Source organism: Dermacentor albipictus, chromosome 3, assembly GCF_038994185.2.
Source record: "Dermacentor albipictus isolate Rhodes 1998 colony chromosome 3, USDA_Dalb.pri_finalv2, whole genome shotgun sequence".
Taxonomy (NCBI): domain Eukaryota; kingdom Metazoa; phylum Arthropoda; class Arachnida; order Ixodida; family Ixodidae; genus Dermacentor; species Dermacentor albipictus.
In genome coordinates, this window is record NC_091823.1 from 146,292,074 (window position 1) to 146,309,970 (window position 17,897).

The 17,897-nt window shown below is 45.8% G+C and overlaps 1 protein-coding gene across 1 annotated transcript in view; it reads right to left on the minus strand.

The window, feature by feature from the left end:
* The window catches only part of LOC139057609 (high-affinity choline transporter 1-like), a 74,312-nt gene that overhangs the window by 34,914 nt on the left and 21,501 nt on the right, over positions 1–17,897 (minus strand). The gene's annotated exons all lie outside the window — the stretch shown is intronic.

Genomic DNA, 17,897 nt, shown 5'->3' on the forward strand with positions numbered 1-17,897 from the left:
CGTAAGCAAGGGCAATGTACCAGTCGTGGTGGTCCTTGGAAACGTACTTGGACAGCAGTGAAGATTATGGTTTAACCGCTCTGTCAGGCCATTGGTTTGAAGATTGTATGAGGTAATCAGCTTGTGTCGAATGGAGCAGGAACGCACAATTTCGGCGATAACTTTCGAGAGGAAGTTACGACCATGGTCAGTAAGCAGCTGTTGCGGGGTACCATGAAGCAAGAAAATGTCACGGAAAAGAAAGTCCGTGACGTCAGTGGCGCAACTGGTAGAGAGAGCCCGCGTGATAGCGTATCGGGTGGCGTAATTAGTTGCGACGGCTACCCATTTGTTTCCAGAGGACGACGTGGGAAAGGGACCGAGGAGGTCTAATACAACAAGAAAGAATGGTTCCACAGGGACAGTGATCGGCTGGAGATGACCGGTAGGTGGCACCTGAGGTGTTTTCCGACGCTGGCAGGGATCACAGGCAGCAACATGGCGCCGGACGGAGCGAGCAAGACCAGGCCATTTGAAGCGGCGACGGACGCGGTCGTACCTACGGGTTACCCCAAGATGTCGTGCAATGGGTGCGTCATGCATCTCAAAGAGCACGGTCTGTCTTAGGTGTTTTGGCACGACAAGAAGAAGATCAGATCCGTCCGGGAGGAAGTTCCTTCAGTACAGAAGGCCGCCCTGGACGACATATCGGCGAACGGATGTGACGGTTGGTATAGAGCGCAGACGCTCGATGAGTGCTCGCAGCGATAGGTCTCGGTACTGCTCATCGGCGATGTTAGCGAAGGCAGCACATGCGTGCCACCCAGCCTCGTTATCACACCCGGCAATCGTTTGGCCAACAGCTTCATAAATATGTTACAGTCGACATTCGTAAGGCTTATCGGGCGATAAGACCCCCCTAACGAACGTTTTTCGAGTGCCTCAGTTCTTGGGATGAGAACGATCTGCTAAGTTGTGAAGCGCAGTGGTTTATCTTTTTGCTCATACGATTCGGCGATAACTGAACACAATCTAGGCTAATATTGTTTTGAATGTTTTAAAAACTGCCTACTCCTAGGCCGTCAGTGCCAGGTGCCTTGCCAACAGGTAGCGCATCTATTGCGTACTCCATTTCTTTTGTGGAAATCGGCTGTTCCAGAAGCGTTCTTCTTCATCCAGCTTAGGCACTAACAACAAATTCTGCTTTAAAGCCCCCTATAATGGTGTTTGGTTGACCGATCAATTCATTGAAATATTCCACAATGACACGCTCGATAACATTACCGCACGTCGAACCATCATGCCCGCTTCCTATTTGTCGTATTTCCTTATTAGAAGCGTATCGTTTCTTACTCCGATAACTCACGTTTTGTGGGCTCTTACCCAGCCCGCAGCTTCTCGGCCCGTGCACGAGTAACCGCCACTGTGTACTTGTCTGCATCAATCTTTCCAACTGAATCGTTATGCTTAGTAATTTGTTGGTATAAGTACCTGGTTCGTAGCATTCTATACCCGTAAAAACTCCAAGTTGCTCTCGAGGGAAGGTTTCTCATAAACAAACCTTTCTCGAGGAAATGTCATGAACATACAATGCAGACCGACCACTGTCGGTCTGCATCAGATGTTCATGACATTATTCCTTTGCAGACAATGTCGGCTCATCATACGGGCCCTATAAAGCGGGACTTTATATGCCTGAAGAAGTAGGCACAGCGCAAAGCGTGAGGCAATCACAGACTTCCCCTCCCTCCGGAGGAAGAGGATGGAAGGGGTGAGATTGCGCGTCCACTCGCCTCAGCGCCTGCCATTTCCCTCCAGTTCAAGCACCGCAATCAGATGGCGAGGCCCCACGTTATTCGTTTTGCCGAAAAGCAGGCTGCGTAGAAGGAAAATCAGCGATCCATGCATAGTGCGCTCGGGTGAAGAATAGGAGGCGTTTGATGAACGTTGTCGGGAAATCGCCCGAGAAAGGGCTTGTCGTCGACGTGCCGACCTCGTCGTGAGGTAGCGAGAAGCCGAGGCGCTACGACAACGAATCCCGAGCTTCGCTTGCCCCCTTGTTCACAGTACCCAAGTGGCGGCCAATTTTTTCAACTTTGATAGATTTGTCATGGGTATAACGCCATTCTGACACGAAGTCATAGAAGCTTTAGACATACTTTAATGATGTGCCCTGCTTCTTTGTGCCTCTACACATCTCGCATAACTACTCTTCCTTTCAGGAGTATGGGACATCGCCTTCGTGGTCTTGAGATCGCTATGTCGACGTCCGAAAGTTTAAATTCTCCAGAATTGATGTGGGCGAACATGCAAACACTTTTCGAACAGTGTACTTCATAATCGCAAACATTTCACAAAATTGATGTTGTGACCTATGCGTTACCTAAGCGTAAATATTGCGTCAGATTACAGAACGCCTATAGGTTGAAAATATACAGAATTGTGCACATTTGACGTAGTTCTATATTATATATTTACCATATCGCTTAACTTTCGTTGGACATAGAATAAAATGAGTGCGTTAGATCTGCACAGTTTTGATGGATGGCAAACACGGTCGTTTTCAGCCTTTTGTGCCGCTGTTTTGTTGGCTGCACTGGTGGAGAATAGACGCAAGTGGATATGATCAGAGGATACCAATGCTGAGGGCTAGAATAGTTGGAATTGCATAATTAATGTTTTCCCAGCGCATTAGACATGAACAACATAATGCATACATACAGCGCTGTGTGTGCATCTTGTCCGTAAATACTGCCCTGGAGATAATGAACATTACAGGACTCAAAGAAGCCCCACTTTATTTATGGATACGTCAACAAAAAACAGGTACATATAACCTGTAGGTGTTTGTTTTCTGCAATTGGCATCGCACGTTGTCTGGCTCTTAAATTTGATATGGTGAATTTGGTTGGGGTAAATCATCACTTCATTTACTGCATTCTTGACACGGATATTGCACGAGACTGAGGTCTATCCTGAGGAACGACGCTGCGTGAAAAAAACAATGCACCGACGATTACGGTACTGCCTAACTTGAAATTTGAGCACAGCTCTATAGTGTTATTTCGCGATATATTGAGGCAGAATTTGAGAGAGACATATGGTAAAGTCGTCGATCGTATAAAATGATCTGCGCGTCGAGCGCGTCCATTTTGTACATAACTCGTCGAAGGTTCCATTGTAATCGCTCGTGCCGCGTGGCTTCCATAAAGTACTACACAATTGGCGTCGCGCAAACAAGCAGCTTACAAAACAATCACAAACCATGATAATCGAAAAAGCCGCCAACGAGGCCAAACCGAGCAAACCAAGCAAGCTCGAGCGACAACTGACGCGAGCAGACGATTGTAGGATACTGGACTGGTCCAGCTGAGACCAGTTACGAGGACGCATCGAGCGGTTGAGTGTGGGTGCACATGACAGTTGCTGGCATCTTTCATATCACACTACGGGTTCTCTTTTTCGTCGTTCGCTGCGGTGCTCATTGCAGGAACGTGGGCCTAAGAGCTGGGCTGTAAAGCAAGAGCACATACATTGCCTCCGAAATTAGTCGACATTCGATATAAAAAAAACGCAGCGGTGCGTAAATCAACCATGAAAGTCTGCTGCACCATTCGTTCTAGTGCGCCAATGTTCTGTGCAAGTCTCCACAATATGCACTGAGGCAATGGAACTACATAAAGCGGTGGCTTATTGCATAACCGGGAAGCAGAAAAAGATCGCAGTTTCGCCCGAAAGGCAAATAATCGATTGCGATTGCAAATAAGTAGTTTTATCGGCCGTATAAACTTGCAGACATAGGCAAGCGTACTAAATTAACAAGTATGGTGTCACGCGCTCGAGCAAACATCTCACTCGATCACCGCGGAAACTAGTTGTCGAAACGCTGGCGTGAGGAAACGCGGCAGAAGCAGCGAGCGAAGTCACATTCGTGCTCTATTTCTTTAACGCAAAATGAGCGCCGAGAACACACAGTACGCCCAAAGCTATGAGCCACCGACGCAGATCGCTCTTAAGATACGGCCGCGCGGCCACGTGCACCGCCACAAGCGTTGTTGCAGTCGGAAGCGAATGCCGCTTGCCCTCCCTTCCTTCCCCCCACTCCCTCGCAACGTTGGGTCCCTCGCGCGCGCCGCAAGCCTGCACGCTTCTTTCTGGCTTTCCTCTCTCGGTTCAGGAGCGATCGTCGGCTATCCTTGCATGATTTTACTCGCAAATAAGCGTAGTACGCACGGCGACTGGCACTCTCGGACTTCATACGGGACCTCACAGTGACGCCGACTGCGACGGCAGAACGGCGCTTGGAGCTGCTCAATCTGTCTGGTGACAATGCAACATAAGTGGTGCAACAACGTGCTGCACCGCTTACTGTGCTTCGGCAACCCGAGTTCACAGGACGCACACGATGACTTTCGCGGCGATGGGTGCGATGCCGTACGCGTTCTGCGACTGCGTGTTGTGCAGCACTTCGGCAAGGTTCTCTGTCACTGCGAAAGCATCTGATTCGGGGATTAAATTTTAAATGTTCTGAAACTAGACCATTGCTCCGCGTCTAAGCGCAATGGGGAACAGTCCAGAATACGTGTGGTGTGCGCATATTACGTCAAGGATTCCATTGCGTCTAAGGCCTTTTGTAAACGATGGCAGAGTACTATGAGCTACGAGTCACTCCAAATGCAAAGTTTTATTGATCAGTGTGACCTGCGTAAATCAAATCAATATGAGCTACAGATAAATTATGCATTTGGCACATTGTCTAGGCGGGTAGGATTCAGACAAAGTGAGAAGTTCATTTGATTGCAGAATGTGAGCTGATATCAACGACGTGTGCTAAGTTAAAAAAGGCCCGAGTAGATCTGGATGCTCGGCTCACGACTAAAGTGCGTGAAATGCGGCGGTCTTTTCCTCTATATTTGTCGATTTGCTTTTTCCTTAGTTGGCGAGCACAAACCTATGCTTTGTGCGCGAATAAAATAACAAGAACATCACGTCGGGATTATCAAGGCATCCTGGCATCCCCAAAACAAGGCGAAACAAGAGCGTTTCGCTAAAAAAAGCACACTGCGATTTTACTTTTTCAGTGGTTTGTACAGCAGATAGCAAATGTCTACGGACCACACCAGATCATGCCAAACTAGGGTGACTGGATTGTTTCCTCTTCGCCGCTGCGCAGTCAGTTGGGGACACACATTGAAGAGGCCCTTGCCGCCTCTACTTGATTGGCTCGACCATCCCCGCCATTACCGCACTCTCTACGCACCGCGACTAGGTCAGAGCTTGTATATGTGACTTTGTATCGAGCTTACTTATCGAGTTGTTGTCAGAGTAATATATTATATAGCAACAACTGGAATTCTGACGGAATGCCAGCATTTTCCAACACTGCATCTCCCTCCAGAATATCCTGCGAGGGTCTCTTAGGGGTTTAATAAGTTCTGATAAGTGTTATCAGCCCGGCAGCATGTGGGTGGTATGAGCAATATCATTTCCATTGATACTGCTTTTAAGAGAGAAACGCGTCGCCATGGTTGTCGAAGAATTGGTCGCGTAATCAAGAGAAATATAAAATAAATATTATGACAACAAGAGGCATTTGCAGCCTAGCTTGCTGGTGCACCAGAATTTTCGCGGAGGGGCCGCTTCACGTGTACGCTCACGTGGTCACTAAACTTTTGGGGTAGACTGCCCGCAAACCGAGCCGAAAAACTGAGGCACGTAAAAACTGTCATATAAGTCCCGTAATGAGAATGCTTTGTTTCATCTCATAGAGTCTGAACTCTGTTACCGGCTGCTGGCCCTAATTGCGCCTCACAGAGCAGCAGTAACGGTAACAGACAAATCGCTACGGCATTCATTACGGGGGCGACACCTGTAGCAGACGCGAAAATTTTTTTTCGGACGCTTTGTGCAGGCGCCATAGGCAGCGTTCTCAGCTAAAAAAAAAAGCCCAATATATTCGCTTGCTGGATGTCGATAGGTTCTCGCAGGGCAAGTTGATGTGCCGTACTTTACCAAGACGTCCAGCTCATTCTACGCATCGCTTACATAGTCATTTGTACCAAATATAAATAAATGGGTGTCGCTAAGAATGTAAACATATCTTCGGCTGCCCTTCGGCTAAAACCGTCCCTCTATTTTTCTTGACAAAGAAAGAAGACCGCTGTCGCTACGCATGTTACGCTTCAAACCAAGAAAGATAACATACATTTTAGCATACTTGCAACAAAGCAAGCGCCCACAGAATAAGTCCAGCGAATATTCTGCCCGCTTCTCAGAAATACTAGAACTTCGGCTCACCTCTTGAGGATGATGAGAGCGCGAATTTCTTGACACGTCGTGCCGAGAATCCGCGCCAGATCCTGCGTAGCTATCCAATGCGGCCGGACTACGAAGCACCACTCTACAATCGCAGCGCTATTCAAGACTAAAATAACCGCAAACACCCATCGGCCTAATGGAATGCCGCTAGTCTTGGATTGAATTGGCTTTCTAAGTTCCAGTGGCCACTAACGAAAATATTTTCGTGACATTCATGTTCGGGTGATTCTTGTTGTCAAAATCACAAGCATAATTCGTATTGCTGCTGTAAAGCTGTTAGCGTGTTACGTAGCAGTATTATTACTTTTCTATATTACAATAACCACATGCTTGAGGACCTTGATGATCCTGCTAAAACACTATGAATTGGTGGTATCAGCAGAGGTTCTGTTGTCGACACGTGTTGAAAAACACTTTTTTTACGCTTTCATCAAGATCACGAAACGTGACGTGAGCTGTGGGCTTCTTCTAGTAAAACATTTTTCTGTTCCTTGGCAGCTATACAGCGGTGTTTGCGCTTAAAAAACAAGAACAGCGGTAGCGTGCAGAATACCGTTTAACGCACCTGCCATTCCCCGTATATGTAGTGGTGGTCCGAGATAGCCGCCACGTCAGCTTGTTGATTTGCTGAAGGAATATTACGTCAGGAGTGTCACAGAAATGGACGCATCGTAAATGTTAATATGACGTGGTGTTACGTTGCATTAGGCCGCCATTGCACAGATTTTCTGATGGATTAGGTACATATATGCTGATGAGCTACTTTATGCAATGGCGGCCGAAAGGCATCTGTATCGACGCATTTTCCATGTCCTTTGGGACCATGAAAATCTTTTGCTCGTAATGCGTGTCCATAGTGTTTGCATCCCTCTCATGTGGTGTGGGCATTGTTGTTTTGAGCGATCACTTTAAAACTAAGATTTCTTTGCCTCTTCTCTCGTCTTTTAAACTGCTGCTGCTGCTGTCCATGTCTTGCGCTAGTGTCCAAGGTCATACCACCATTAGTAAGAACATGGCGCAGTGTGGCCAAGCATTGAAGCTAAACGGCGCAGGCTCGCAAAGGCTTGGAAGCGGCGCTGTATATGGTCCCGCAGGGCGCATATACAGGAACACTATCTGCTCGAGCGCCGGAGCATGCCATGCTTTTCATTTCATTTCATTTATTTGTTGTTTGAGACATACAGCTGTCTCAGGTGTTGCAGCAAAAGGCAGTATTCTTGCCTGACAAAGGCTGCAGCACCCAAAGCATGTTGACACTCTGAAGCAAACAACAGCACAACAAGTTATAATTTTCGAAATATGATAACATATCAAAAGCGACTAACAATTCGAATCTCAATCAGTACATGTTAACAAGGAAAACAAAACAATGATATTGTGGTACATAAGGAAGTTATACAATAAAGTAGTGAAGAAAATACGTTTTAACAGATTTCTTGAACCTCAAGCTTGATTTCAAGGTTTGTAATTGTTCCAGGATAGTGGGATTATTGTTTAGTAAGGTTGATATTTGAAAATGTAATGCCTGTTTCCCGTAGTTCGTGCGAGTAAGCGGTATAGAGATTGGGTCATGTCTGAGATTATACGGAGTTTCTTTGGTGGCGAAGGTCTGATTAAATTGTATGTGATCAGCTTGACGGAGACGGAACGCCTCGAGCGATAGCTTGTGCAAAAATAGGCGATCTATATGGAGTATGCCAAGCTTATCAAAAAACGGTTTAGTGTGTGCAAGAACAGGTAGGTTACAAACTGCCCTTACGGCTCTTTTTTGCAGCCTATATAGTGACATAAGGTTAGTTTTGGTAGTAGTTCCCCAGACCAGAAGAGAATAGTGTAGACGAGAGTGTATTAGTGTGTAATATAGCTGTTTCTTTAAATTCATTGGAATAAGATGCTTTAACCTGTTAATCATTCCCGTCGCTCTACGAATGTCGGCTCTGAGGGTCTCCACATGAATGGACCAATACAGGTTTTCGTTAAACCATACGCCTAAAAATTTTACGAACTTCGTATTTTCTATAATGCGCCCCCCAAAATTTAACTCGTAGTGACCCGTCAGCTGCTTGGAGGGAACAAACATTGGGAAAGAAAAACGCGTTTTTTAATTCAAACGAGACGCAGTTAGATTCATTCAACGAAAATAAAATTCCCAGACAATTTTATACATTCTTGACGAGTGAAGAAAATACAAGTTTAATTGTATCATTAATAATAAATGAATTTCTTTTGAGCGCCCATCGCTACAGGGGGCGTTGACGCCACTATCACTCGCAATGCAATGCACGTCTTGAAATTGGTAGAAAGGCGCACTCGTATCACCTGTTGAAATACGCCCCCCTCACAGTTTGTGCTTTCTTGCTTGTCAAAGTTTGTCTGAATTTGGTGACGTGGGTAGCTTCATTGCTTCTTAATCTGTTCAGTCAAATGTAGTGAGTTACGGCCGCCAGATAATTGTGTAGTTGTTTTCGTGCAACCGCGCTGGCTGACGGACTTGGCATCCAACAATAGGATCAGCACTCTACACCTAAAGCTTTCGTCGGCCTCCAAAGGAAGTATGTTCTGTGCAGGAATGCGATTTCGACAACCGTACGGCTGGCCTTTTCCTACATCGCTTTCCACGCTGAAAGCTCGAAACGCCCATCAAGTCGAATGGTAGGCCATTTGAATATATAGCTCCAAAGGAAGAACAACAAAACAAATTTAGCCCCTTCGAAAACAAAATGACGTGACTTCGGCTTTTAACGGACATGGCATCACATTATTTTTTCTTCTGCCGGAAGTGTTCCCACCACATACAGATGGCGCTAAGCCCCATGCACCGCCGATGGACCACCATGTTTTGAACGTATATGCTCCTATGGAAGCTTCGCTACCAGGTACATTTACCTTGCTCTCCGTCCCAACTCTTTATTTTTTCTTTTTTTGGCGCAACAATGTATTCATTTGTCCTAGAACGGTAGTAGTCCAAGATTCAATCCCGAGGCCAGGATGAATATTCTTGGAATTGTGCAGCTTTATTTGTAAAAAAATGGGTTTCCTAGTAGCTCTAGGTTACTTTCAGGTGGATAACGCAATACGGCCCTTCCATGAAACTTCCCCCGCCTCCCTTGCTGATTTCCACAGAAGAGTGCATTTGCTCATACTGTCTACTCATCAAACTGTTCAGTAGTGGTAGTTCACCAGACAGTGCATTGAATGGGCTGGGTGGAAAGTATGGGACCATTGTGAACACATTTGTTTTAGGTGCTTTGTAATATTTCCGGCTGCAAGGTCCTTTTGCTAACACACAAACTTCTCAGATGCTTCAGGGCCTGCATGTCGAAAGCTGCATTGATTGTTTGAGCTAAACATTAAAATTGGAGGTGCACCATAACATGGCAATATGGAAACGCAATCAGCATGACTTTTATTATTTAACCTTTTCACTTCAGCTTGGTGTAGTTGTAAGTTCTTCTCTTTGCTGATGATAACTCTTTACCAAAATGTATTCTGTAAACTTAATCCTTCCAGTGAATGCAACAGTGTTCATGCTCAAACCTTTGCACATGAATCATCAGTTTTGACATTATTTTGTTGCAAACGTTCCTTTTGCAAACGTTATGTCATTATCTGGTGAACATACAACTTTCCACAAAATAAGTGCTTCTGCCATCATTCTAGCAGTCATTCGGCAGTCACGCAACGCAAGAGAGCGTACAGAACCAATGTTTCCATTTCGCATGAGGTGGAGGGAAATCCATACCTTGCATCGTCCTAGGGTCTTCAAAGCCTTCCCCCCAAAATACTGGACTCCCTTCAACACAGTCCTTTCCTTCACGGCGCCATTTCATTGCACGTATTGCAACTTTTGATGAATTGTTTCTCCATACATGGCCAATTTTGCAAGTAACTTGATATTCATGCTTTGGTTCCATCTGATCTTCAAGGTCAATTTCAACAACAAAAAAAAGTGAGTTGGGCAAAGAAGCGCACAAACAAAACTCTTGATTGTCACAGCGGTTGAGCTCGTACTAGAGGTCCACAGGATGTTTTTGAGTGGAGAGAAAAGGAGCATGATGCCACTATATATGAGCATGGTGCCACTATTAAATCATGTGTTACTGGACTATCACGTTTTCGTGACTCTGTCGCTGGCTCACTGCAAAAAATTTTGTGATGGCAACGCAAACCACACCACAAAAAAAGTTAAACACATAAATTTCGTAAAGTCCTTATATTTCGATTTTGTTATCAGCCAATTCCGATGTGCACATTACGACTGCATTGCAGCGTGTCAAGACTCGCATTATATGAGAAGCAGACTTAGGCAATGCCCAAGCGGCATTAGCAAAATCGCCTTTGTTATGAACAGCTCGCTGGCAAGCTTGTTTTTATAAAGACTGTCAGAGTGATGGTTTGTTGGCCGTTAACGCAAGCCGAAATGAGGATTGAGTGCACGAAGTGTGTACATAGTCCCTAAATGTTTGCCAATGTGAAGAAGTGTGACCAGGCACAGAAATAGCTCAAGGAAATCCCTGCTAAAAGAATGAAACGTGTTAGCTCTCTAGCATTTAGTTTGCTTGTATACATTGCTACAGGTGGAAGGACGTGGTCCTAGAATATGTATGGTTGAAGGCACCATACGAGGAGGATAAAACGTTTCCAGGAATTAGACCATGACATGTGACAGTGTGCATATTATAGTGTACTTGCAAGCCTGTACATTGTCTTTGTATAACAGTGTTGTATTGTCATATTTCTGAAATGGTAAATTTGTTCCATGTTGTGTTATAGCAATGTGGATTGAGTGAACTTTCACCTAATGATGATTTTGCTTTGAAACTCAGTCTGAATGAGATGTCGCTGTGTGCAGGGTTATGGAAACCCACTAATAATTTTTTAAATAATAATAATCTTAAAACACGTTTGCAAAAAGATTCTGCATGTTTTTAGTCCTCAGGGATATTTGCCCACAGACTTTCTTATCCGTTATTGTAGTTCATTGCAAACTCATGCAAGTGCCCTATTTACTTGTATATGGGTTCACTCCTATACATTGATTTCGTTGTAAAGAAATAATAAATTGACTAAATTGAACTCATATTATTTTTAGGAGAACTATGAACTGCGAGCATGACACCCCTTTCTTTACCTTAAGTTCGGTTTCTAAATCTTCGTAGTCAATGCCTTAAACTACATCCTTGTTGGGACTGCCAAAGAAGCAATCCTCATTGCATAGTTCGCAGGCATCGTCGACACCCCAAATAACGTACTCATTCTCATCGAGTTCATTGAATAGCAGCATTTCTTGAAGCCAGTCTGGATAATCTCCAGACAGACTTGATGGCCTACGCGTTGAAGAATCACCATTAGCTCATGAATATTGCTAGATTTTTCACGAATATAGGCCGAGATTTTTTGCCATGAGTATGAGGCGATGAGCATAACACTAAAATATGAAAACACTAAACATTAGAAACAAATAACATTAGTTATATTCCTGAATCTATGGAAGCAATATAGATAGTTTCATTGCACTCTGCGGATTTGTCAATTACCGGATTCGTGTGCAAATCTTATACCCCATTTTTTTACACCTGAGCGGCAGACAGCTAGTCCCAATAACGTTACAAGCCAAAATTTCACACTGATGTTACCAGTGGGCGCGGGTCGTAATGTGCGTATGCCTCGCGTCCGTGTGCCATTGCAAGGTAACTATCTCATTCGTTTCACTCCCTCTTGCACCGTAAATAAAGAAATCAAAACTCCAAAAAGCAGTAGGATATACAGACTGTCGAAGTGTCCTGAAAGCCTTGATGTCAATCCGTAAGCATAAATATCCCGTACTTATTCAGCTCTATTCCGAGCTGTGTAAAGCTTATCTAGCTAGCCATCATATCATTATATTCTGGGTACCGGGCCGTAGGGGAATCGAGGCTATGTCCTGGCAGACCAGATGGCCACATCAATCGCATCACATGCTGTTAATCCTACTGCTGCTGCCCCTGTCACAGATCTGAAGCCTTTCTTACGAAAGAAAATGTGAAACCACCGGCAACGCATGTGGGACACAGAAACAAATAATAAACTGCAGGCGATAAAGCCACGATTGAGTTTCTAGACCTGTGCAACGAAATTACGGCGAGCAGATGTCCTATTCTGTGTGTCTGCATTTCACGCCAAATGTGCATTGACTTTTCTAAAGTCGTGCATCGGACCATACAACGAGACAAGCCAAATCAACGTTCTGTCAGAAATTTGACAAACCACGCAGCGAGGTCCGATGAGTTGAAGCATTGTGGTGGTTCATTTGTGCTGTCATGTAACAGAAAAGAATGTCAACATTTTATTTGCACTTGCGTCAAAGCATTCATGTCGAGACACTAAAACCAGCAAGGGTAATGACGTTCTCATTTATTTTTATACTTTGACTTTTATACGCGAAGACACATTGATTCTATTCATTTTTTTTCTCGCTACCCGCGGGCTGCTGGAACCAGCCAGAGCGCATGCGTTTTTCTCGCGCTGCCCACGCCCACCGCGCGGCGCACTTCGGTGTGCGTTCATTTTTCTCTGGCCGAGATGATCTTGGTCTGGCAGAGGTTTGGATGCTTTCTGGCTAGCAGACAAGAAAAAGAAACAACGCGTTGTCGCTAGCTGCCATCACTCGGGGACTCGACGAATTGCAACGCGTTCGCTTACGCGCAACGTCTGCGGAAAATTTTGTCCCGCCGGTGTAGGATACCGAGCAGCATGCGTATGGTTCACTGTGCACCAAGCATCTCACGCTTTCTTCGATATTCCTTCAGTAGCCACATTAGGTGCCGAAAGTAGGCATTCCATTGTGGCCGACATGCTTTCCCTACCGCTTTTTTTCATTTCCGTGCACCGGCCCCACAAAAGAATAACATACATTCTTGAGGCGCAGCAAATTCTCGCATGGTGAAAGTTCGATTTTGGTACTTGTTCTTCTTCTGCGGAAAGTAGTGGGCCGCGGGACGCTTCAGTTGCCAGATACCTTGATTATATTACTGCTACTAGTTAGTTATATAGACACTATAGACACATATTAGTTATGTAGACACTCCAGGCGCGTTCTTGCCGTCGCTGTCACCCTCACGTTCCGTATAAAATCCAAGGGTGATAACATGGTGACCGCGCGCTGCGTGCCGTATGTGCGAGTGAAAGTATAGGGGGGGGGGGGCGTGGCACGGGTGAGCCCACGATGGTGGCTCAGTTATGTGTGCGCAAGGGAGAAAAGCGAGGAGATAGTGCCCGGCTTCCTGTCTTGCACGATACACTAGGGGGAGTAGAGAGAAAGGGTTCTGTGGTCTGTGAATTTGTGGATGCGCAACATTTTTATTTGCCTTGTTTGACGCAATACATAAAGTAACTTTTTCTTAAATTAGCGCATTTATTAAAGACTTACACATATATTTAGATATCTTCTTGCGAAGTTTTGTATATACGCGCAGTGAACTTTGTTTCCAGTGACACTTTCTTGCCCTTTACGAAGGTGTATCTTCACATTTGTATATTCCAGTCTATCTTCGGATTTCTAATGTACGAGGGCGAGTCAAATGAGAGTGAACCAAAATACCCCACGCAAGAATGGTTCAGTTCATTATGTGCGAAGTATGCGCGAAGCACTGAGGCATCTCTCATTCACAAAAGTGACACGCAGGTGTGACGATAAAGGGTCTGTAATGCTCTCATACCGTGGGTTGAACATGGCTGCGGGACGTATTAGACTCTCAAAAAATTGAACAGCATTGTGTCGTGAAGATTTCGACAGCTGAAGATCTTTCCCATAAAGAAATTAGTCGCTGTATGGCTGCCGTGTACGTTGAACATTGCATTTAATTGGCCACTGTGAACCATTGTAACAAACGGTTCAAATAAGGACGTGAAAGTTGCAAAGACGATCCGAGACCGGGCCATAGCCACCGTGCTTTCACGCCCAGCACGACTGCAAAGGCTGACTAGACAAGAACGGAGGATAAGTTCGGGTCACGCCATAATTCATGAACATCTCCGTTATCGGCTCTTGTGTGCGCGATGGACGGCCAGCACTTTGAACCACCACCACAAGAACGACAGGTTTGGCCCTGCCTTGACTCATCTAATCCAGCATAACAATGAAGGTGACGACTTTTTTGTCTGCAATTGTGACCGGGGACAAAACATGGTGCCGCTACTACTAGCCTGAAGCAGGACGACAAAACTTACAGTGGAAACATGTGAATTCACCACCGAAAGGAAAGCAAAGGCAGTCATTTCTGCCGGAAATGTGTTGTTGACTTTTTTTTATCGTCAGGGGCCATTATTGATCAAATTTCCTAAACCTGGAGAGTCTATTAATCGCTCACGATATTGCGAAACGTCGGATCGGCTGCATGTCGCAATAAAAAACAAATGACATCGAGAATTGAGGAATGGGGTCATCTTGATCCACGACAATGCCCGTCCCCCCTTTGGTGATTTGTTTAATACAAAACTGGCAAGGTTCAAATGAAAAACGCTGCAACGCCCTCCATACAGCCCAGACCTGTCACCTTGCAACTTACACATTTTGGTGCATTTGAAAAAAAAGAGCAGGTCAAGGGAATTAGATTCGTGTCAGACGATGACGTGAAAAAGTGAGTTGTAAATTTTTTGAAACAGCAACCCAAGGAGTTTTTATCATACGGGAATCACGCGACAGGTTAGTCAGTGGGACAAGTGCCTAAATGCTCATGGAGACTACCTTTGAATAAAGTACCCCATCTGTATTATATTCGTAGTGGCTCACTTTCATTTGTCTCGCCCTCGTAAATTTTGCAGAACTCCTGCTTTTTATATGTGCTTCCTGTCGCCACTATAATTTCGGTGCAATTGCTCACAATACACGACCGGTGCCAGTTGCTCCTGCGCAATACATTGTAACAAAGGATAGCGTCATTGAGATTTTTCATGGTTGTTGCTTATGTACGAAAAATGTAAACAAGGTTCTTCAATGACAGAGAGAGAAATGCAAATGAGAGAAAGACAGGGAGGTTAGCAAAGCTGCACTAAAATATTTGCCCTCAACTTGCTCAATACATGGCCTTGCATTTTTCATATAAGTGGCATGCACTGCTTTGTTGGTTTCCAACTGATATAGTTCCAAATTTCGTGTGATACGTCCTTTACGTGTGATACGTCCTTTAAAAAGGCAGAAAACATGGAAGCATTGATATCAGCTATTTCGGGCACAATTTTTTGAGACATGCTTGTATATTCGTTTATGAAAAAATACATATTTTACTTGTCTTGAGAGTGCGTAGCGTTCAATAATTCGTTTGTAGCATTTTTTGGCAGTGGTAATTCAGTGTGATGTGTGGTGCGCGACATGGTGCGGTGGTCGGGAAGGTCAGGAGCAGACGACGCTGAGTGCACGCGCGCCGAGGTGGAAGAACGAAGACAACGACGCCGAAAAGCGTCCGGTGCGAGAACGCGCAGCGCATGAAAAACAACAAAAAGAAGAAAAGCAACCAAATAGAAAAGACCACGGGGCGTCAGGCAGCCAATCCGAGAATGCGAAATCGGCGAGACCAGAAGAAAAAGCGTGGTGCGCTGGCAGAACGGAAGGGACACGCAAGGAGACGCAGAGGAGACGCAGGGGAGACGCCAGGAGAGTCCCAGGAAGCGACGGCAGGAGGAGGTCAACCACCGGAGCGGGCGTTGAAGACGGGCCGTCGGGTTCCGGACCCGAACCCACCAGGACTTCACCCGACCGGGGCCTCCTGCCATCCTGTTCCTGTGCGTCGCCCGTCTACCCGAGCGTGCCGTCACCTCCTCAACGCCGGTGAGCTTCAGCGCCAGTGCGCAGGACGAGAAAAGTCGGGCTACGGGCCCGAGTTCTACGCCAGCTGCCCGTCCAAAACGCCACCCCGTCTGTCGTGCCGCTTGCTGCCTTAGGCCGGCGTTCGAGCTTCTGCGCCCGAGGGCCAGACGAGAGCAGTTGGGCTACGGGCCCGAGCTCTATGCCCATCTACCCGGCCAGAACGCCGCCGCCGTCTGCTCGTGCCACCAAGCCGCGCGCTTTACCTCGCCTAGCCAGAGCTGGCGCGCTCCGGTCGCCCGGTCGGCCAGCTTACGCCGCGACCTATGGTGAGCCCGGCGCCACGCCTTTCGCCAGCTTGTCGCCGTGTCGCAGCGTCGAGACTGCCCTCGTTGCAACCCGGACTCACGCACTCGTTAACCTCATGCAAGCCCTATGTGTGTTCCTTGCCGCAATGTCTGCTTGAGTGTTTATGTTAGGCATGCTTTATATTTCCTTCTATTTGCTTTATGCCTCTTTTTAGTTTGATTAAAAATCTTTGTGTGTGTGTTCAAACCAACGGCTTTGTCCTCAATTGGGTTCTCGGAGGCTCCGCCTTAGAGAACGAACCGAACCATTGAGTACACGAACCTTTGCCCCATATTAGGGTCATCACATGCAGCTATTATCAATGTATTTGATCGCTCGACAAATTCTATAAAGAGGAGGCCGAGCTGCAACGTGAACCTGCCCGATTAGATGCTTCTAAAAATAGTTTTCCTTCTGTATTGCGAGTGACGCCTGCCTTACGCACCTGTCACCACATTTATTGATTAGGTTGGCCTCTCAAATGAGGCGGGTATTTTTCATTTTTGTTTGTCCAGATTACACTTGTGCGTTCAAAAATGGCCTTGCAACTGCAAGCTGTGCAATGGGTGCTCAAATGTAATAGACCAGCGTTCTTCATTCTGTAAGAATGTTCTTGCAACCTTTTGTTTATACACCTGCCCGTTTGGCGGATGTAACAAGAGCCACATGACAAGGTAATCTCGTACGCAACATTATTGCAGCAAGTCACGAATTCAGGTCTGTGCTTTACATGAATTGTGCGCAACTAAATCTGACACTTTTGCTCGTGCTTACACAGACTGGCACAGAGTGGATAATTTATTTGGAAATAGAAATAATTCTTGAAACCATAACGATTCCCGACGTTGTTTAGGCCATGTGCCAGCCTATGTATATAAGCAATAAGTGCTGGCCTTTTGCGATGACCAATGTCACTTCGATCGCTAGCTCTTTCTCTGCTTTTTAACAATTTCGCCAGTTTTTCGCTGTGAGCCTGAATATGTGTTCAGGATAACCAGCCATGGTTAGCCTGGTGACTTGATCCATAGCCGCATCCAGCAAGCAGTGCTGACAAGATTTTGTTATGGCGAAACGGAGGCAAAACAGGGCGATACCATATTTTACCAATTTGCTGTGTCACGAATTGCTTGTGCAAGGCATGGACGTGACATATGAACTCTTCTTCCTGGCTTCCACAGAATCTGCGGAACCGGCAGCTGAAATTGCGCCCGCCGCAGTGGTATAGCGGCTATGGTACTGCGCTGCTGATTACGCGGTCGCAAACTCAAACGCGGGCTCTCATTTCGATGGAGGCCAAATGCACAAATGTCCTTGTCCTTCCATTAGGAGCACGTTAACTGTCCTTTAGTGGCCAATATTAATACATTATCCCCCGATACACAATGCCTCATAGCCTCATAGCCTCATAGACAAATCGTAGTTTGAGCATGTCATAACCATAGAAATCCATTCAGCTGAAAGTGCAAACGTT